This window comes from Hemiscyllium ocellatum, chromosome 10, assembly GCF_020745735.1.
Source record: "Hemiscyllium ocellatum isolate sHemOce1 chromosome 10, sHemOce1.pat.X.cur, whole genome shotgun sequence".
Lineage (NCBI taxonomy): Eukaryota > Metazoa > Chordata > Chondrichthyes > Orectolobiformes > Hemiscylliidae > Hemiscyllium > Hemiscyllium ocellatum.
In genome coordinates, this window is record NC_083410.1 from 17479960 (window position 1) to 17502271 (window position 22312).

Below are 22312 nucleotides of genomic sequence, written 5' to 3' on the forward strand. Positions count from 1 at the left end.
CTACCTTGTTAACCCATTACCCTTGCCTCCAGCACCCCATTGTTAACTGTACGTTCTTATCTGATCTGAATCATGCTCAGCTGAAACTCTTGTTTCACAAAATTCAGAACTTAACTCTTTCCCTACCTGCTTATACCCTATACAAATTCTCATTCCCTCCTTTTATTATTTCATGATAACCAATGGCATTACTAGCTTTCATAAGACTCTGACAGCCAGGATTTAAGCAAGTTATTGATACACAACATGCAGCGATTATAACAACAAATATTACTCATCTGTTACAGTAAATAGAATTTGAAGAATCCTCCCACGTGGAAAAAAAATTCACCAGCAAAGTTCTTAAATTCCCAGTCCTTACTGATCACTGCTCCACCATCAAGTCGAGCGGAAATGAGCCATTTCTCCAAAATCTCCTTCTGTAAAGTCCACCCTGAAAACAAAATTCAGTCTATCCTTCTGCATCACTCCTCGGAGAAATCTGAAGGGCAGTTAAATACTTAACAAAACTGACAAGACTTTCATCCTTCTGGAGATGCTTCAGATGGAGGATACCAGCACATCCGAGCGTGCAGTGCAGCAGCTGCAACTGCAGCTAGGTGAATGCAGCATTTTTTGCTGCGTCTGCTCCTGCTCTACTGTTAAATGTAACAAAGCCAACTGGCTGTTTTGATGTTAGCTTAATCAGTGAACCTTCATATTATTTAAATGATTGAAATATAAGGTAAAACTCACATGGTTTAATGTCCATAGAAAGACTACTGTCAAAAAGCATACTGACCACCTCTTCACTGTTATTAACTTCACTTTTTATGTTCATGACTGGGGTGCTGATTGAATACATAGGATCAAGTTTTGGAGGGGCAGGTCATGGTCCGAAGGCATGCTTTACCTGTGAATGGAGAAACTCTAGAGAAGATGTTAGCTAGTGAAAGTATCTTTACATTTCCTCTTTCATTCCTTCCTTACCAAACTGGATATCAATATGGACACAGTCATGCATTTAACTACACTAAATTGTGTCTGCCTGTTTCAACATTCTTTGAATTCTTGAAGTCTGTTACTCTGTTCTCTGTTTATGACATTATCAAGTTTTATACAATCCATAAACTTCTAAATTGTACTGCCTCAACAATTCAGTCAACAACAATCAATGATCCTAAAATCAAACCCTTGGGTAACTCCATTCAGGTTATGCAAATATTATTTCCTTTAACAAATTGAGACTTGGCTAATGTGAAAGCTGTCAGGAAAAATATTACTCAAGTCTGGAAGTGCAAGAAAACAACAAAATGTTTCCTGTGCTTGAGCAATTGAAGTGGCAGTTTCTGGTCAGATTTAAATCTCAAATATTTGTGGGAAACAAATGCTGAATATTTTAAAATATGTTCTCCAAATGAAACTTCCCAAATAAAACAGTTGGAATTATGGTGGCAATTTTGGTAGAGATCAACATTTTTGAATTTGCAATATGAAGGGGGCCAATGAACTCTTAACATTAATTAACAGAAATTAAACAGCTCAGTCTCAAGTTCTTATAGTCTCTAAACGATCTTAACAAAACATCAAACTAAAAATGTACTTTTCTTTTTGTGAACGCTTTGCATTAAAAGCACAGCAGCAAAATTATTATAATACTATACCCTTGTCTGGTTAAAGCATGACCACTCTCCCAACTGTTCCTTTTTAAATAGGCATTGTAGAATTTCAGACATATCAGGTGCTCAAGGCACTCAATCAATTTGTTTTAAGGCTACAAGTTTGATAATTTTAAAAAGGACATAATGTTGTACAATTTCAATGTAAAAACAAAATCTGCCCCATTACATAGCCCACAAAACACACACTGAATTGAGATCCTGATTCAAACAAGGCAAAACAGTTACTTAAAAGGATTTTCTGAACCAAAAGTTTTAAACATCAAACACGATTAACATGGCAGAATTTACATTAAAACTTTGCTTTTTCAACCCAAGTTTTAGTACAACCTTAACTTCAGTGTTCCTCACCTTTTTTTTGCATTTTCTCACTAAAACCACACTTATAAAAAGAGAAAGCCCTTACAGCGGATCACATGGCGCCGCAGTCCAAGCCACACTCTTCCCCCAGGACAAAGACTTGCAGAGCCTCAAATTTTGCCACTTGGAGAACTTTGACCCCTTTCTCACTTTACTCCTCACGGGGCAGAAAACCCAATTAAACACAGTGAACTCGAATCCCACTTGAACGCAGAAAACTCGAATCCCAATTTAATACAAAATGCTAATCCCACTTAAGCACAGAGAGCCTGAAGCTCTCTTAAACACAGCTCGAAACTCAGCACAGAGAGCCCGAAGCTCACTTAAGCACAAAGCTCGACTCTCAGCACTCTGCAGAGGACTTGAACCTCAAATCAACCCACCCAGTAGACTCGAACCCCGTACCACGCAAAAGACTCAAACCTTAACCAAACCCACACCACCCCAGGGGACTCAAACCCCAGTACTGCTCAGAGGACCAGAACCTCAATCACACCTCCCCACCCCAGGAGACTCGAACCCCTGTACTGTGCAGAGGACTTGAACTTCAATCACACTCACCCCAGGGGACTCGAACCCCAGTAATGCACAGAGGACTAGAACCTCGATCACACCCCCCCACTGCAGAGGACTAGAATTGCAACCAAACACACCCTGGGGACTCGAACCCCGGTAACGCGCAGAGGACTAAACCTCAATCACACCCTACCACCCAGGGGACTTGAAGCCCAGTAACGCGCAGAGGACTGAAACCTCAATCACACCCACCCCAAGGGATTCGAACCCCAGTAACACGCAGAGGACTAGAACCTCAATCGCAATCCCCCCAACCCAGGGGACTCGAACCCTAGTACCGCACAGAGGACTCAAACCTCAATCCTGCCCTCATTCCCCCCCAATGCAGCGCAGAGGACTTGAACCTCTGCCTGCCAGTGCGCTTGTGGAATTGTGTCTCTCGACTGAACTGATTACCATTCGAGGAATTTGTAGAATAAAGAGCAGTTGAACAAGGGGACCATCTCCGGCACACAAATATCGAGAGAGACCAAGGTTTAAAATCTTACCTTGTGGTGTGGGTCCATCTGTCTTCAGACACCAAAGTTCCGGACAGCCGCTGACACCGCCCAATCGTAACAATTTGGATCCTGCCGACTGTGCCAATATTGCCATCCTACTCCCCCCGCCCTCTCAGTCGAAGCAAAGCGCTCAGAGACTCGGTGTAATTTTACATCCTTCGTTTTTATTCCAGGCTCTGGAGGGAGAGAGAATGATCACCCATGAGTTCATGGTCTTCTCTAGAACAGCAATTTCTCAATGTATTATCTAGCTATTTCACAGGGAGGAGCAATCAGATAAGACATCATACATATTTATTAGGTGACCGTTAGAATCAATGAGTATCAGTAGCAAAGATTAAGCCATCTGCTGTTACACAATGAATAACTGAATTCACATAATGAATACTTTTACCTTGTTAACTGATGTTACATACTGAATGCTACCTCATCTTGTTAAATGGCTGTACATAATGAATGCTTTTCCACCTTGTTAACCCATTACCCTTGCCTCCAGTACCCCATTGTTAACTGTAAGCTCTTATCTGATCTGAGTCATGCTCAACTGAACCTCTGGTTTCACAAAACTCAGAACTTAACTCTGTTTGAGAATGGTGGTAAGGACAAGCCAGGGAACTATAGACCAGTGAGCCTGACATCGGTGGTGGGCAAGTTGTTGGAAGGACAGGATGTACATGTATTTGGAAAGGCAAGGACTGATTAGGGAAAGTCAACATGGTTTTGTGCGTGGGAGATCATGTCTCACTAACTTGATTGATTTTTTTGAAGAACTAACAGAGGTTTGATAAGGGCAGAGGGGTAGATGTGATCTATATGGACTTCAGTAAGGCGTTCGACAGGGCTCCCATGGGAGACTGGTTAGCAAGGTTAGATCTCATGGAATACAGGGAGAACTAGCCATTTGGATACAGAACTGATTGGAAGGTATAAGACAAAGGGTGGTGGTGGAGGGCTGCTTTTCAGACTGGAGGCGTCTGACCAGTGATATACCACAGGATTGGTGCTGGGTCTCCTACTTATTGTCGTGTATTTAAATGGTTTGGATGTGAACATAGGAACTATAGTTAGTAGTTTGCGGATGACACCAAAATTGGAGGTGTAGTGGACAGCAGAGAAAGTTAACTCAGAGTACACATTGGATGTTGATCAGATGGGCTGAGAAGTGGCAGAAGGAGTTTAATTTAGATAAATGTGAGGTGTGACATTTTGGAAAAGCAAATCAGAACAGGACTTATACACTTAATGGTAATATCTGAGGGAGTGTTGCTGAACAAAGAGACCTTGGAGTGCATGCTCATAGTTCCTTGAAAGTGGAGTTGCATAGGGATAGGAAAGTGAAGAAGGCATTTGGTATGCTTTCTTTTATTGGTCAGAGCATTGAGTATAGGAGTTGGGAGGTCATTTTGTGACTGTACAGGACATTGGTCAGACCACCTTTGGAATATGTTGTGCAATTCTGGTCTCCTTCCTATCAGAAGGATGTTGTGAAACTAGGAAGAGCTCAGAAAAGATTTACAAGGATGTTGCCAGGGTTGGACGATTTGAGCTATAAGGAGATGCTGAATAGGCTGGGGCTGTTTTCCCTGGAGCATCAAAGGCTGAGGGGTGACCTTTTTATAAAATGAGGGACATGGATAGGATAAATAGACAAAGTATTTTCCCTAGGATGGGGAGTCCAGAACTAGAGGACATAGGTTTAGGATGAGAGGGGAAAGATGAAAGGGACCAAAGGGGCAACCTTTCCATGCAGAGGATGGTGCATTTATGGAATGAGCTGCTAGAGGCAGTGGTGGAAGCTGGTATAATTGCAACACTTAAAAGGCATCCTGATGGGTATATGAATAAGAAGGATTTAGAGAGGTATGGGCCAAATGCTGGCAAATAGGAGTAGATTAGTTTAGGATATCTGTTCGGCATGGACGAGTTGGACTGAAGAGTTTGTTTTTGTGCTGTACTTCTCTATGACTCTCTGACTCTTAGAAAAGTGATGATTTTAGGAATTATATCTAAGAATCATTGCTTCATTTTCCCTTGACAACCACCTCACATCAGTGTTGAGGATTACTTCATAGTTTGTTGAGCACTGCTGAAGGGCTGTTTCTCAAATTGAATTTATAATCTTAACTTTTGATACATAGAGTCATAGATCCATACAGCGCAGAAACAGACCCTTTGGTCAACCTGTCCGTGCTGACCTCCATAATCCCAAACTAAACTAGTCTCACATGCCTGCACTTGGCTCATATCCCTCCAAAGATTTCTTATTCATGTACTTATCCAAATGTCTTAATGTTGTAACTATGTCCCCAATTTCCTCTGGACATTCATTCCACATACAAACCACTCTGTGCAAAGAAGTTGCTCCTCATGTCTTTTTAAAATATTTTTCCTCTCACTTTAAAATATGCTACCTCATCTTGTAATCCCCATCCTAGGGAAGAGGCACCTGTCTTTCACCTTATCTATCTCCCCCCCCATGATTATATAAACCTCTATAAGGTCACCCTTCAACCTTCTTTTGCTCCAGTAAAAATGTCTCACCTTATCCAGCATCTCCTTACCACTCAAACCCTCCATTCCTGGCAACATCCTGGTAATTCTTTTCTGTACCCTCTCCAGTTTAATAATATCATTCACGGAACTGGACATAGTACTCCATAGTAGTCCAGAAGTACACCAACGTCCTATACAAACTCAACATGATGTCCCAACTCCTATGCTCAAAGGTGGGCCCAATGAAGACAAGTGTGTTAAATGCCTTCTAAATCACCCAATCTATATTTGACACAAGTTATAAAGAATTAAGTATCTGAACCCTGTGTTCGACAAACTATCCAAGGCCTTACTTTTAATTGTAAAAGTCTTGTCTTTGTTTGTTTTACTGAAGATGCAATATCTCACATTTATCTAAATTAAATTCCAACTGCCACTCTTCAGCCCATTGACCCAATTAATCAAGATCTTTTATAATCTTATATAACCTTTTTACATGAGAAAGGTCTGTAACTTTACTCAGTAATGCTTGTTGCTGGATTATAAATTACTAATTGACAAAAGAGGGGAAATCCGGCCCATTTCTGCAAATGCAACAAAGCCTGCATTTTGCCAAGAATGACTGATAACACCATCAGTTGCAGTGTAAACTAGTTTCTTGATTGAAATGTTTTTCTCCAGCATATACCTTTTTTGAATCCATTGTGGATATCCTCACCTCTTATTCTCTTTGAGAGGGAAAAGGGTGAGAAGGTTTTATCAGTTTTGTTGATAGATTAATCTAACTACAGTGAGAACCACTCAATGTCCCACTATAGTTGCTAAAAGATGTCTTCAGATAAAGATTCCATTTGACTTGTAATTGTGGAAGTACCAAGTGATGTGTTCTAGATTGCTGTTGTTAGTCCTTTTTACTTAAAGTCTCTGAATAAAGCGTCAGTGACCATAACCGTTGTTTTATCGTCTGTGAATAATTGTGTTTTTCCAGAAGATAGCCAACAATAAATCATGCTTCAATGTAGGCCTTACTTATTGCAGCAGGTGTAGAGGAAAATGACTACTGAGTTTTAAAATAGTCTGCAATTTGTGAACTTCCTTTGTCTGAAGCATATGATGCAAAGGAGAAACTGTGCTAAAATTTTCTATTCAACATGGTGTGATGTCATTTCAAATTCCTCACTTTACTTGCCAATATAGTTTGGTGACTTATAGGATGTAGCTCTTATCTTTTACAACTATGAACAGAAATTCATTTTCCCATTCTGTGTAGAATTGTATATTTTTTTTAATGATTTGGAATTATCATTTAATATTATTGCTTCACCTTGTAGTTCATGACGTTAATCTGCCACTGGTCTCCCTGATAGTAGGCCTCTGGAACAGTATCCCTAGAACATCCAGAACGTTGTTGACCACATTTAAAGTGTGGATGTATAGGTGGTCATGTCTGTGATCACAGTTTGTTTCTGGAATGCTTAGTCTTGTTGCATTGCTCGGATATTAGATGTGGAACACAACAGTGTTACCATAATTTTTATTTGTCCTACATGGGCGTATCGGAAAAGCAGCTGAAGGAAAACAACTCAAAGAACGAGGAAAACAATGTAACTAGCTGAGTTGCTTTTACAGAGAGTCTGCATGGACATGATATGCTGAATAGCCTAACTTGCTTCTAGTCCCGTAATGTACTGGCTTCATACATCTTTCTTATTAAAGTTTGCATTTCCACCACAAAACCTAATTTATCCTGCACTCACATATCTATTTTAACCAAACTGAAACACAATGCCACAATTGGCCAAACCTGTTGCGTACACTTTTCTCTGCTATGCAACTTCCCGTATCAAAACTCATGTAATAACATGGTTAACATAGGTATAGCAAGGAGTCACGGGCAGTGAAATCAATTGTCAGAGACGTAGAGGGTGAGGGAACATAAGTGGATGGTTAAATTGATTGTCAAAGATTCTGCAGTTAGTTAGTTGATTGCGATCTATGTGTTGGAGACCACAGAACTCAGACCAGTATCAAATCAGGAAATTGATCAGTACACCGTAAAGACTGACCCTGTGAACTCTGTGACTCTGGGCAAAGGTGCTCAAGAGGGGGAAAATCTTAAAAGACTTAGAGTGATGAGATTTTGGCAAAATGTAGAATTATGATGTATGATGTCAGTGTCACATAATTATGTCAACAGAACTGTAAGGGAGCAGAAGATTGAGTGTATGTATATCTGTTAAACTGTAAGTAGAATGTTCTTAAAGTACCTTGAACTTGAGAGCAGTACTTGGGAGACTGATTAGAGCTTGATCCTGTACTCTCAGTAAACCAGTTTTGTGATAAAGTCTTCATTAGCTGACTTATTGCTAAGAGCCTTCAGCCTCTGGATTTCCTATTTTGTAGTTTTCTGTTGTGTCTGATCACACTGCTTCCTTCTTATAAAACCGTAAGATATAGGAACAGAAGTAGACAAATTGATTCTGCTCAGCCATTCAATGAATCCTGGTCAATCTCGTACTTCAGGTCCACTTTCCTGCCTTTTTTCTGTAACCCTTGATTTCCTTACTGATTAAAAATCTGTCTGTCTCAGCCTTGAATGTATTTAACCACCCAAACTTGACAGCCATCTGTGGTAATGAATTCCACAAGGTCACTGGCCCCTGAGAGAAGAAATTTCTCCTCACCTGTATCCTAACTGGGCAGCTTCCTACTTGAGATTATGTCCTGTGGTCCCAGACTCTACCACAAGGGAAGACAACGTTTTGACATCTACTCTTAAAACTCATTAAGAATCTTATGCATTTCAACAAGGTAGCCTCTTATTCTTTTAAACCCCAATGAGTACAGGCACAGCCTATTCACACCATAACTCTGATTAGTCTAGTCACATTCTGCAGACTGCCTCCAATGCCAGTACATTTTTCCAGAGATAAGGGGACTGAAACTGTTCACAGTATTGTAGGTGGAATCATCTTGTGCCTTTTATAGTTTCAGCAAGATCTCCTGTTTTTATTCCCAATTCCCATTGAAATAACCATTCCATTTGCCATCTCTGTAACCTTTGAAGCCATATTTTAGTTTTTGTGACTTATGAGTGAGGCACTTGCAAATCCCTTCTGCTGCAGCTTTAAACAGTCTGTTTCTCCATTTTCAATAATATTTAGCTCCTTTATTCATCCTGCCAAAGTGTTTAATGTCTAATTTTCCCAACATTATATTCCATCTGCCAAGTTTTTGCTTAGTCACTTAACTTCTTTATTCTTCTGTAGACTTTGTTATCCTCACCACTTCCCACCTATTTTTGTGTCATCCAATTACTTCTGTACAGTTAAGTGCATTAGAAGCAAAGGTAGAGAAGAAGAAATAGAAAGAAGTGTTACCAGCTACAAGGTGCACTATGACTTCGGCACAGAAAGAAAGAACCATCCAGAAGGTCAGACATTATTTTTATTCTGGCTGAACTTGCATATAATGCTGTTAGATCAGCAATCTCTGGAAAGTAAGGACTGGCTGACAAGTTCTGAGTGACTTAAGAGAAAACATCCAGAGCAGAAAACCATTGAAAGCTGAGGTATGGGAAACCCATATGTTTGCTCTGAATGAATGCCTTCCAGTGAACAAGAAAAAAGCTCCAGGAACCAATTTCAGCCGTGCTAACTGAACAAGGAAACTTAAAATGTTAACTGGGTGGCCCTGCACTCAAGTACAAGTATCTGAAAGATGATTAAGGGTAAAAGGGTTGAATCTTTATTTCTGATATTTGTAATAAGACAGTTTTGTCTTGTTTTTGTGTAGTTGAATTTTTTTTTTCTTTTGTGTATTATAAACTTCTTTTGTTAAAAGTATACCAAAGCCTCTTGTGAATATGTTCAATGCCTAACTGACACAGGCTGAGAAATAGCAAAAATAACTCTGGCATCTAACCATGAACTGGAATCTTAACAGGTTTCATGTAAAGTTTAAAAATTCAAAATGTTTATATAATTTACAGTAAAATAATATTTAGCCATTAAGTTGGCAGTTATATGTTTTTATACTTTCAGAATTAAAACAAAAATCTACTTGAAATGTTCAGCTTCTGTGAAAACCTTGGTTTCAATTTTTATTTGCTATTCCAATCATTGGGAGTGTTTTTGACTATATCTGTGCATAATTGGGAATACGAGGATAAAACATAGAAACACAGAAGGTAGGAGCAGATGTAATCTATTGGGCCAATCAAGACTGCTCCAGTTTTCCCCCATACCCCTTTACATCTTTAATACAGATACATGTACTTATCTCTTAAACCTCTTCAGTGACTCGGCTTCCACAACCATCTATGGTAGAGAATTCAACAGGTTCATCATTCTGAGTAAAGCAATTTCTCTCCATCTTAGTCTGAAATGGCCTGTCCTCAGACTGTCACCCCTTATTCTGGACCTCATGTGTTGGGGAAATATAAACTGTACCTAGTCTCTCCAAGCATATCAGAAATTTATATGCTTCAACTAGACCCCCACCCCCCCCATTCTTCTAAACACCAGTAAATACTGGTTCAGTCAGCCTGCTCTCTTCTCATTCCCACAAACGCACCAACCTAGATCAGTTTGGTGAACCTTTGCTGCACTCCATTTGTATCGAATGTATTTTTTCGATAAGCAGATCAAACTGCACAGATTACTTCATATGTAGTCTCACTTAAGACTCTGTACAGTTTTTGTCAGACTTCCTGGCTTATGTACTCAAACCCTCTTGACATGAAGACCATGACCATGAAGCCATTTGCCCTACTAATTGATTGCTGAACTGGCATACGAACTTCCTTACTGTTACTGTCTCTGGCTAAATTGTTATGACCTTTATTTCCATCGTAGTGCCCACTTCACTTACAGACTCGATTGCAAATTGTCTTAAAGTAAGGATATCTTCATCAATTTGCCCCAGTAGCTACCTGACGAAGGAGCAGCGCTCCAAATGGTTGTACTTCCAAATAAATCTGTACTGTTGGACTATAACCTGTTGTGGTGTGATTTTTAACTTCATCAATTTGGATAGTTCTGTTCTCCTGGGATTTGGCCTGCAACAAATTATTGAGGTAGTGGATAGAATGCACTGATGAAATACAAATAGTATTGTGTTATAGTTTGATTATACACTTTTATAATGTACTAGAAGTCATAAGATTGCTACAAAGCGTTGAAAGAAAATGGATGCCTGGTAAAAAGAGGATATTAGAAGGCATGATTTTTAAAGAGTGTTGTGATACTTATTAGGGATTTAGATTAGATTTCCTACAGTGTGGAAACAAGCCCTTTGGCCCAACCAGCCCACACCGACCTTCCGAAGAGCAACCCACCTAGACCCACTTCCCTCCTACTAATGTACCTAACATTATGGGCAATTTAACATGGCCAATTCACCTGACTTGCACCTCTTTGGAGTTCCCAAGTATGGAGCCTTAGTAGATTAATCTAATAGTTGGGTGAAGAAGCATGGGTACTGTCAAGGCTAGCATCATAAAAGTAGAGAATTGTAGAGGTGGTGAGATTTTTTTCATTAATAGTTCCAGTTAATCTTGTTTGGTTTTGAATATGACAGAGGATCCCGTACCGAATGTCTTTTTTATGAACTTCAAATTTTTGCTTTTTCTTGAAAACTAGAAAATATTGAAATATCACCTATCACTATCTCCTCCATTAATTGAAAACAAAATAAATTTTATTTGATTATTAGTTTTCTATCAATAGACTGAGAAGTATTCACTAGTCCTGAGTTTTGGTTTCTGCATGAAGATCTTAATTAAATCCATTACTTGTCATCAGTAATAATTAGCTAGTAAGTATGATTGTCAACCTAGGAAATTCCACGTCACTAGACATGTGTGCTGTGGGTCCTTACATGGTCGATAAGCTCAATCCTAGAGCCACATCTCTAACCAACCATGGCAGGTGTTTCCTAGAGGTGGACTATATCATTGACCTTGAGTTTGCTGACATTGCTTTCTCAGGTTCCTTTCCATACTTCCTGTTGCCCATGGGTGTTCTCAAAGAATTATAGATTAGATTACTTAGTGTGGAAACAGGCCCTTCAGCCCAACAAGTCCACACCGACCCACCGAAGCGAAACCCACCCAGACCCATTCCCAGACATTTACTCCTTCACCTAACACTACGGGCAATTTAGCATGGTCAATTCACCTAACCTGCACATTTTTGGACTGTGGGAGGAAACCGGAACACCCGGAGGAAACCCACGCAGACACGGGGAGAATGTGCAAACTCCACACAGTCTGTTGCCTGAATTGTGTTTTTCATACAAAAAGTTCCTTCAAGTTTGTTTTTCCCGAGTGAAGATCTCCCAGGCATTGACATCTACATTGTATTTCTTTAAGTAAGCCTTCAAGGAGTTTTTGAAATGCTTCCTTTGGTTCTCTGCCCGTTAACGTGCCTTCCTTGACCTGGTTGAAAAAGATTTGCTTGACAATGAGAACTCAGGTATCCCAAGTGCATGCCTGGCACAATAGAATTGGTTTTGGGTGATAGTGGACTCGATACTGGTGCTACTGGCTGATGCTGATGTTAGTAAACCTGTCCTAGCTGATGCAGAGAATCCATCTTAAACAGTGTTGATGGTACTTCTCCCAAGCCTTGAGGTGGTGTCTGTAAGTAGTCCAAGTTTTGGAGTCGTTGGGAAAAGTTGGAAGGACAACTGTCTTTGTAACTTAATGGTACTTGGTATGGGTACAAATGCTGTGGCTATCAAAGACTCTCATTTTTAGACGTCCAAAGGTGGTGCTCATGAATTGGATGCAGTGTTAGATCTCTGTATTAGTGTCAGCCCAAGTAGAGGAAATGCTTCATATTTGGGAGGATTTCTTTGTTAATTTTAGAGGGATGAACTGGAACTTGCCCTGGTATGGATTTTTAAAGGACTTAGGTATTGTTTATGTTGAGGCAGAGATAAATTCTTTGGTATACTTCTGTGAAGGTATTAAGTGAGGCTTGAAGTTCCTCTTCAGCAAGAACAGCGATGACATTGTCATCCACAAACTGAAGTTTCACAGGTGATATCAGTTTCGTTTTCTTCTTGTATTTCAACTTCACGAATGCTTGTTCTAAGTCTGTTTCTAAATGGGGAAAGGCTTCAGAAATCTGCAGCACAAAGTGATTTGGGAATCCTAGTTCAGGATTCTCTTTAGGTTAACATGCAAATTCAGTTGGCCATTAAGGTAAATGCAATGTTAGCATTCAATTCAAGAGGGCTGGATTACAGGTGCAGGGGTGTACAACTGTAGCTGTATAAGCCTCTGGTCACACTGCATTTGGAATATTGTAAGCAGTTTTGGGTCCTCTATCTGAGGAAGGATGTGCTGGTCTTGGAGGGGTCCAGAGTAGGTTTATAACAATGATCCTGGGAATGAAGGGCTTGTCTTATGAGGAGTGGTCGAGGACTCTGGGGTTGTATTTGACGGAGTTTAGGAGGATGAGGGGGGAATCTGATTTAAAATTAGAGAATAACAAGAGGCCTGAATACAATGGATGTGGAGAAGATGTTTCCACTAGTAGGAACGACAAGGACCTCAGGGTACAACCTCAGAATGAAGGGATGACCCCTTTGAATGAAATGACGTGGAATTTCTCCAGCCAAAGAGTGGTGATCTGTGGCACTCATTGTCAGAGAAGGCTGTGGAGGTCAAATCACAGAGTGTATTTAAGACAGAGTCTTGAATAGTAAGGGGATTGAAGGTTACCGGGGAGAAGTCAGGAGACTGGAGTTGAGAAACAAAATGGTCATGATCAATTAGCAGACTTGATGGGCTGAATGGCCTAATTCTGATCCTGTATATATGGAGGGAGTGTAGCCTAGTGAAATTATCATTGGACTGTTAATCAAGAGACCAGGTAATGTTCTGAGAACCTGGTTTTGAATCCTGTCATGACAGGTGGTGGAATTTGAATTCAATAAAAATCTGGAATTAAGAGTCTATTGATGACCTTGAATCCATTTTTTGATTGTCAGAAAGCCCATCAGGTTCATTAATATCCTTTAGGTAATAAAACTGCCATCCTTATCTAGGCCTATATGTCACTCCAAACCTACAGCAATGTGGTTGACTTTTAACTGCTCTCTTGGCAGTTAGGGATAGGCAATAAATGTTGGCTGACAATACCCTCATCCCGTGAATGAATTCAAAGAAAAAGGTTACCTAACCTTGTTTTTATCAAATAGGTGGTTACGATGAAGATGGAGAAAAGCATGGGGGCAATGTCACATCACTCCTTGACTCCTGTCTTGACCTTAAAAGATTCTGTCATGTTGCTAACGGTGAGGACCATCACTGACACCAGGTTGTGGAAGAGATAGAGGATGTTGATGAGTTTCTCTGGAAAGTCAGCCTTTACCACGGTCCCTTGCAATTCACAATTGACTGAGTCAGAAGCCTTGATCAGATCTAAGAAAGCAATAGAGTAGTTACTGTTCCTGAGATTTCTCCTAGAGTTGAGAAGTGAAAATCATGGTTGTAGGTTTGTTCACTGAGCTGGAAGGTTCACTTTCAGATGTTTCGTCACCATACTAGGTAACATCGTTAGTGAGTCTCTGGATGAAGCATTGGTGGTATGACCTGATTTTTATTTGTGTTTAGGTTTCCTTGGGTTGGTGATGTCATTTCCTGCGGTGATGTTATTTTTAAATTCTTTTTCTCAGGGGTGGTAAATGGAATCCAAGTCAATATGTTTGTTGATAGAGTTCCAGTTGGAATGCCATGTTTCTAAGAATTCTCGCACATGTTTCTGTTTGGATTTTCCAGGATGGATGTGTTGTCCCAGTCGAAGTGGTATCCTTTCTCATTTGCATGTAAAGATACTAGTGAGAGTGGGTCAATTTTTTGGGGGGGCTAGTTGATGTTCATGTATCCTGGTGGCTAGTTTTCTGCCTGTTCTTACAATGTAGTGTTTGTTAGTTCTTGCAAGGTATTTTGTAAATGACATAAGTTTTGCTTGTCGCCTGTATAGAGTCTTTCAAGTTCATTAGCTGCTGTTTCAGTGTATTGGTGGGTTTGTGGGCTACCGTGATGCCAAAAGGTCTGAGTAGTCTGGCAATCATTTCCGAGATGTCTTTGATGTAGGGGAGAGGGTTAGGGTTAAGCTGGGCTATCCACTTGTTTGAGTTTGTTGCTGAGAAATCAGTGGACTGTGTTCATTGGGGACCTGTTCTTTTTTTTGTCAATACCTATACAGTATATTCAAAAAGAGCGGGTACCAATGACACAATCTGTCGATTTATCAGCAACAAGCCCAAATATATCCAGAAAACCTAGCCACTTTCCCCTACATCAGAGACATCTCGGAAATGACAGCCGGACTACTCAAACCTCTTGGCATCATGGTAGCCCACAAATTCACCAACACACTAAAATAGCAGCTAATGAACTTGAAAGACCCTATACAAGCGAGAGGCAAAACTAATGTCATTTACAAAATACCTTGCAAGAACAGTAACAAACACTACATTGTACAAACAGGCAGAAAACTAGCCACCAGGATAAATGAAAATCAACTAGCCACAAAAAGGCATGACCCACTCTCACCTAGTATCATTACATACAGATGAGGAAGGACACCACTTCGACTGGGCCAACACATCCATCCTAGGACAAGCCAAACAGAGACAAACACGAGAATTCCGAGAAGCATGGTTTTCCAACTGGAACTCTATTAACAAACACATTGACTTGGATCCCATTTACCACCCCCTGAGAAAAAGAACAGAAAATGACATCACCAACCCAAGGAAACCTAAATACATAAATAAAAAGCAGGCCATATCATGAGTGCTTCATCTGGAGGCTCACTGATGTCACCATACTAGGTAACAAAACATCTGAAAGCGAACCTTCCTTCTCAGCGAGCAAACCTACATCCAGAACCTCAACCTGAGCTACACATTTTCTCAAAGCTCCCTAGTGAAAATCGTGTCTATGGTTTCGTGGTTTGGTCAGAAACCTTACTAACTTTCCAAAAATAATTCCCAGAGATGGGATTTGGTGCCTAGTAATGATCTTCCTGATGACAGTGAGAAGGTTTTGTCTCTTTTCTTGAAGATGGTTGGATGGCAGTGTCCTTGAGATTGGTAGGAATTTCTTCTTTATCTCAGACTTTCATAAATTGTTGATGGAGATGATGGATAAGTTCTGTTCCTTTTAAGTTTGAAAATATCTACTGGATACCTGCCCATTCCTGCAGTTCTTCAATTCTTCATATGTTTAATGGTAACTTTGACATCTGCCACAGTAGGTGTAGTTCAAGATCATCTTTAGAGACTTGGGGAATTTCCTCAAACACATCCTGAACTGCGATTATTTCATGGTTTAGAGTTCTTTGAAGCATTCTCTGTATTGAAGGCTGATGTTTTCACTGGCCCTCAAAAGGATTCCATCCCAGTCTGTACTGGAATGAGACCGGGGTATTGTGTCCGTACATTGTCTTGCTGGCACTGAAGAAGCCCCAGGTGTCATATTTGTTGACGATGAGATGCAGCACCTGAGCTTTCTCAGCTTAACATTATTTCTTGATTTCCTTTATCGTTATTCGTAACTCTGCTTTTATTGTTTGCATTCTCTTCTTTGCCTTGCTCGTGATGCTGTTTTGTAAGGCACAGAGACCTTTCCTCTTCTTGATGAGGTCTTGCATTAGTGGTTACTTTTGTTAAACCAGTCTTGGTGTAGCCAATAGTTTCTTCACAGCTTGAGATGATGGTTGTCTTAAGTTCTTTCCATATTTTCTCCATTCCATTAAAATGTATGTTTTGGAAATTCTGGTGAAAACATGTTTGAAAGTTCTGCAGCCTGCCTGGGTCTTGAAGCTGCTTAACATTGAACTTTTCTTTGAACCTTTTCTTCATCTTCAGTTGCTTTTGGTGGCATTGATGGGCATAGGAAAGCAGATGAGTCAGTGGTCTGTCGAGTAGTTGCCTGCACTAGTCATCCTTTTGCTAAGGAGGACATCCTTCTGGTCTCTGGATCGCCTGATGACATAGTTGATCATGTGTCAGTGCTTTGGTCAGCATGACTCCAAGAAAAATCTTGATCTTGTGTTTTAGGTTGAACAGTGTGTTGGTGATGGTGTTTGGCACATTTATATGAGTAGGAGAATCCCATTGGAGTTGCAATTCCTGACTCCTTCCTTTCTGATCATTCTTTTCCAGAATTGATAGGCTTTGCCATCCTTGGTATTGAAGTCCCTAAGGAGCATAATTTTATGTTCTTTAGGGATGTTGGTGAGTATGGTGGAGCAAAAACCTTCTTTTGATTCATCAATAGCATTAAGATTGGGGCACAGGCACTCACAGTTGTTGCCTACTGGTAAGTTGTAGTCTTGAGGCCAGCAGGGAGCTCTGAGAGTCGGTTGATAAGTTCATTCTCGATAGCGAATCTAATTCCACATGTCCTGGATTGATCCTTGGGTTTTCCTCTCCAGAAGAAGGTGTATCAGTATTGAAGTGTCTGAGTTTGCAGACAACTGTTCTCCATTCTGGACGTTTGCTTTGCTTGTTATCCATAAGCTGGAAATGTGTTGCTGGAAAAGCGCAGCAGGTCAGGCAGCATCCAAGGAGCAGGGGAGTCGACGTTTGCTTGCTGCCTGACCTGTTGCGCTTTTCCAGCAACACATTTTCAGCTCTGATCTCCAGCATCTGCAGTCCTCACTTTCTCCTTGTTATCCATAAGGGTTTGTACTTTCCAGGTTCCGTGATTGAGTTTGACTTTGAACTTCCAGATTACACGTAGATGAGCCTCCTACATGAGGCTTACTAGCCATGTTGGTGGCAGAACAGACAATTGTTTGGACATTTCTTCTTGCCCCTTCTCCAGGTGAGGTGAACAGAGTGTGCTCAGTCATGAAAAAATGCTGCTGAATGCTCTCCTTTTCCGATTCCAAGAGCGAAATAACTGAGTCAAACGCCACCATCTATGCGCTGGTCTGAAGCTAGGGCCTTCCAGATCTCTCAACTGTCAACTTTTGCTGATTGCCACAGGGTATGTGTTTGTATGTGTTGATGGGGGAGGGGTTTGGGATTGAGTTGCCACAGGGTATGTGTTTGTATGTGTTGATGTGGGAGGGGTTTCGGATTGAGTTCCTTTATGTAGACACATTATGCTAGTCATTTTTTAACATGGGGATATTAAAGTACAGATTTGCGATGGCTTAGGGAATCCCTTGTGGGCTACAGACCTGTAAGCCTCTCTTGTGGTTCATCCCAGAGATCGTACTGTTTGGTGGTCTGGAATAAGAAGACTCTTACAGTTTAGTTTAATTTTAATAATTCTCTTGGTTTACTAATAGTATCACTGTTACAACATAGCATTGATACCTATAAGTCAAGCTAACTGGATTCCATTAATCCAGGAGGATAGAAATCGCTCTTCTTTCAACAGCCCTGGCTAGCTACTCCATCATATTATCAAAAACAGACTATTTTTATATACAGATTTACAAAGGCATTACTGTCATAAACACAAAAGTTAATAAAAGCACTGCATGTTCTGAACTAGACAGGTAATAGCGAAGGATAATCATTCGGGAGAGAGGTTAATTGATACCGAATTTCATTCTGAGGTCAGAATTAAACATTGTTTATTAATTTCAGAAATGAACCGCAATGAATATTATCACTTGGTGGGTTCACTAATGTTGAGGCAAATGTTCTTAATTATCTTAACCTTCCTTGCCATACTTTTTTCTAGTGTGCAGCAAATTACATTTTAGTCTAAATGTTTAAGGAGAACATCTAAAGCTATAAACTTTCTCATTCCCTCCTTTCGTCACTTCATGACAGCTACATAGCTTAAAAAAGTATAATTAGTCCTTTTAGTTGATTTGTATTCTTAATAAAGCAAGTGCATTCTCTGGTGAGTCATCATCCGGAGGAGCAGAGTGTGAAAGATACTGGATTTCAGCATGGGAGTTTGGGCTTGGAGGTAAAGGAGTAGACAGGGGTTGATTAACCAGATTCCTCTATGGCTTAGGTGAAAAGCAAAATATGGTCCATTTCATACATAAGCGGACTACAATGTATATTCCTAGGATAAGACCAAGGACTATCAGTACGTCCCACACGATCCATCCATAGCCAGCAAGTAAAACTCCATCCACATGAATTGGATGATAGCGGGGCAGGTGTCTTTCCTGTGTCTTGACATCTTTGTCTCCGAAATGTCTTTTGAGAAATCATTGGTGTAGTTGCAACATTGTGGGCCAGTGAGTGAACAAATGCCTCCTCCTTTAGCAAGGAGGAAATCTAGCACTAATCAACATCCAGGTCTCCTGTAACTCTTTGTTCACCAGCTTCAGAGCATGGGCAGTTGATTTGGCATACTTATCTGATCATGGCCAATCTCAGAACCCCAGTCAGGAGTAAGAACTCCAGCAACCTAGATCACCAGGTTTATTGATGGACAAAGTTGCATAAGTCCTGTTTTGTTTTTCCTGTACTTTTTGTTCTGTACTGATTTACATGTTAGTGGGTGTTCCATTCATCATCTACTTCAGGTACTTCATATGGAGGGTAAAAAGGGGTAAGGTGTATGCTCGGGCACAACGCCCGTACCAGTCATTGGGTAAATATGGATAGGCTTTGTTATCGCATAACAATGGAGGCTTAAAGGAGTTCCAAGGGTGCACTTCTGTGAGTGAATGACTAGTCCACTCAGAGCGAGAGCTGAATCTTCTAAACAGTACGTGCTATCAAATGTTTGGTTGTCCAAGTGTATTAACAGATGGAGAGTAGGAGTATGACCAGTGTCTTTGATAATATTTTTACATAGTTTTCTTTCACTTGCCCCATGTTATGGGTACGGGAAAGTCTTTCAGTGCACCATTCTAACAGTGGAACAACATTCACATTGAATCCTTCAGGTTTGTTAGTGCACTTCACACAACAACGTGTTCTTCTACCGAATGGGTTTTTCCATCACAATTGAGGTATTACGTAAGTGGGTGAATCCTATTTACACACTACATCAGAATGGTGGAAGAATGAGCAGGTAACACTTGGATTAGGGGGTTTAGCTTGAATAAAGAAACCATTAGTAATAGGAGGAGGATTGGGAGTACATTGTAGTTTTGGTCTTTCTTCATTTTTCCAGCTTATCTTGTTGATTATAGTAGCTACTGAATATAGGAAGCGTGAAGGTATTTCTGTCGGTGGCAGTAGGTTGGATAGGAGAGGATTCCTTTAAGAAAGTACAGGTGGTCAGTCTCATGGCAATCGGTGCCTTAGGGTTTGGTGATTTTGGTACTATGTGCTCAATACCGCAATCTGTACAGTTCATTTTGAGAGGGGAGCAGATAAACTTTTCAAAGTAACAGTTTTCGGTTGACAGAGCGTATGAGGTTATGGAATTGTGCCATCTCATGTTGACTGGCATACAAGTGTTGTGAGGATGACAATAAGGCTGAGAGTGATGAAAATGTGTTGCTGGAAAAGCGCAGCATGTCAGGCAGTATCCAAGGAACAGGAGATTCGATGTTTTGGGCATAAGCCCTTCTTCAGGAATGAGGGAAGTGTGTCCAGCAGGCTAAGATAAAAGGTGGGGAGGAGGGTTGGAGATGAGATAGGTGGAAGGAGGTCAAAGTGAGGGTGATTGGCCGGAGTGGGGTTGGGGCGGAGAGGTCAGGAAGAAGATTGCAGGTTAGGAAGGCAGTGCTGAGTTCGAGGGATTTGACTGAGACAAGGTGGGGGAAGGGGAAATGAGGAAACTGGAGAAATCTGAGTTCATCCCTTGTGGTTGGAGGGTTCCTAGGCGGAAGATGAGACGCTCTTCCTCCAACCGTCGTGTTGTTATGGTCTGGCGATGGAGGAGTCCAAGGACCTGCATGTCCTTGGTGGAGTGGGAGGGGGAGTTGAAGTGTTGAGCCACAGGGTGGTTGGGTTGGTTGGTCCGGGTGTCCCAGACCAACCAACCACCCCAACCACCCCTCTGGGACACCCGGACCAACCAACCCAACCACCCCGTGGCTCAACACTTCAACTCCCCCTCCCACTCCACCAAGGACATGCAGGTCCTTGGACTCCTCCATCGCCAGACCATAACAACACGACGGTTGGAGGAAGAGCACCTCCTCTTCCACCTAGGAACCCTCCAATCACAAGGAATGAACTCCGATTGCTCCAGTTTCCTCATTTCTCCTCCCCTCGCCTTGTCTCAGTCTAATCCCACGAACTCAGCACCGCCTCCTTAAAGGTTGAGAGTGATGTTTGGATATGCAATGTGAGTAGTTTAAATGAGTTTCAGCCGGGGAGCTGCACTCATGACTTCCAATGGTATTAGTACAGGTTTCATTTATATAGTCACATTGGAGTTTTAGCCGGTCAGAGATATCACAGATGAGTTGGTTACATCTGGGAGCATGTACTTGGGTTGGGTTTTCATTGGATGCCTATATCAGTACTAACATTAAGATTGTGAGGGTGATACAACCTTGCAATGTTCTTTGTAGACCATGTTGAACGTCCTGTTACCTTTACTGCAGTTTCGGTTGTCAAAAGATCTTGGTAAGGGCCTTTCTAGCAGGGGACCCAGTTTTTCACATTTAAAGTCTTTCAATAGTATGTAGTCACCAGAGTTAATGTCTTTAAATGTTGCAGTTCTTTCTTCTTCCTTCCCTGATACTCGAGAGGCTTCTTTGACCTGTTGATGGTAAGACTGCAATGCTTTGGTTAGCTTAATCAAGTACCTGTGCATCTCTTCTGCCATGACATGCACATCAACAGGGTATTCGGCAGTTAATGGAGCAGACCAGGGAGTCCTCGAGGGCTTTCCATATATCAGTTCAGCCGCCAAGAATCCCGTTGTTTTTTGTGTCATGGTTCTCATTTGCCAACAGGTGCGAGGGAGGAATGGAGGACTGCTGGGAAGTCTAAAATACTTAACAGTTTAAAATACTTACCTCAGGCATCGGGGCTTCCATTTGCTGAGAGGTGCAAGGGAGGAACGGAGGACTACTGGGAGTGTGAGTAAAAAACGAAATTTTTTGAACAGAGCAGCGAGGGAGAGGGCGGGGAGAAACAAGGGCTGCTGGGAAGGCTTTAAGTGGGTGGGACCTAAACCCAAGACCTATACCGTAGAACCTCCCTTCTCCTACCACCTCTAACCTTACTAAGCGTCTGTAAATTCGGTAAGTTTTCAGGTTTTCTCATTTTTTTTTTCTTTCTTCTCTTCCTTCGTTTAGTCCAGTATGGGCTTTCAGAGTAGTGGGATATGGATGTTAGGGTAGATGCATGTTCCTCCTGCAAAATGTGGCAGGTGAGAGATACTTCACATGTCTCTGTCTCTACTTCTGCGGGAAGTGCACTCAACTCCAGCTTCTCAAAAACTGAGTTAGGGAACTGGAGTTGGAGCTGGATGAACTACAGATCATCCGGGAGGCTGAGGGAGAAATTGAGTGGATGTAGAGGGAGGTGGGCAGTCTTCAGACACAAGGACAGCTGGGTTACAGTCAGGGGGAGGAAAGGGAACCAACGGTCAGAGCAGGGATGCCCTCTAACCTTTCCCCTCAGCAATAAGCATACTGTTTTGGATACTGCTGTGGGGACGGCCTACCAGGATAAACCCATAGTTGTCAGGTCTCTGGCACTGTGGCTCAGAGGGAAGAGGGGAGAATAAAAAATGCTAGCGGTAGGGGACTCATTAGTTAGATTGACAGGAGAATTTCTGGTCAATGAGAACTTTGAGGAGCTGGATAC

General features: G+C 41.3%; 1 protein-coding gene across 4 annotated transcripts in view; it reads left to right on the top strand.

Annotated features, from left to right (window-relative positions):
• akt3a (v-akt murine thymoma viral oncogene homolog 3a) overlaps positions 1-22312 on the top strand; it is a 417879-nt gene that overhangs the window by 197290 nt on the left and 198277 nt on the right. Inside the window, exon 2 of one of the 4 annotated variants that reach the window (XM_060831299.1) lies at positions 21454-21579. The exons of the other annotated variants lie outside the window; for them this stretch is intronic. The gene's annotated coding sequence lies outside the window, so the exon portion shown is untranslated. The remainder of the gene's footprint in view (positions 1-21453; positions 21580-22312) is intronic. 4 annotated transcript variants of the gene reach the window in all.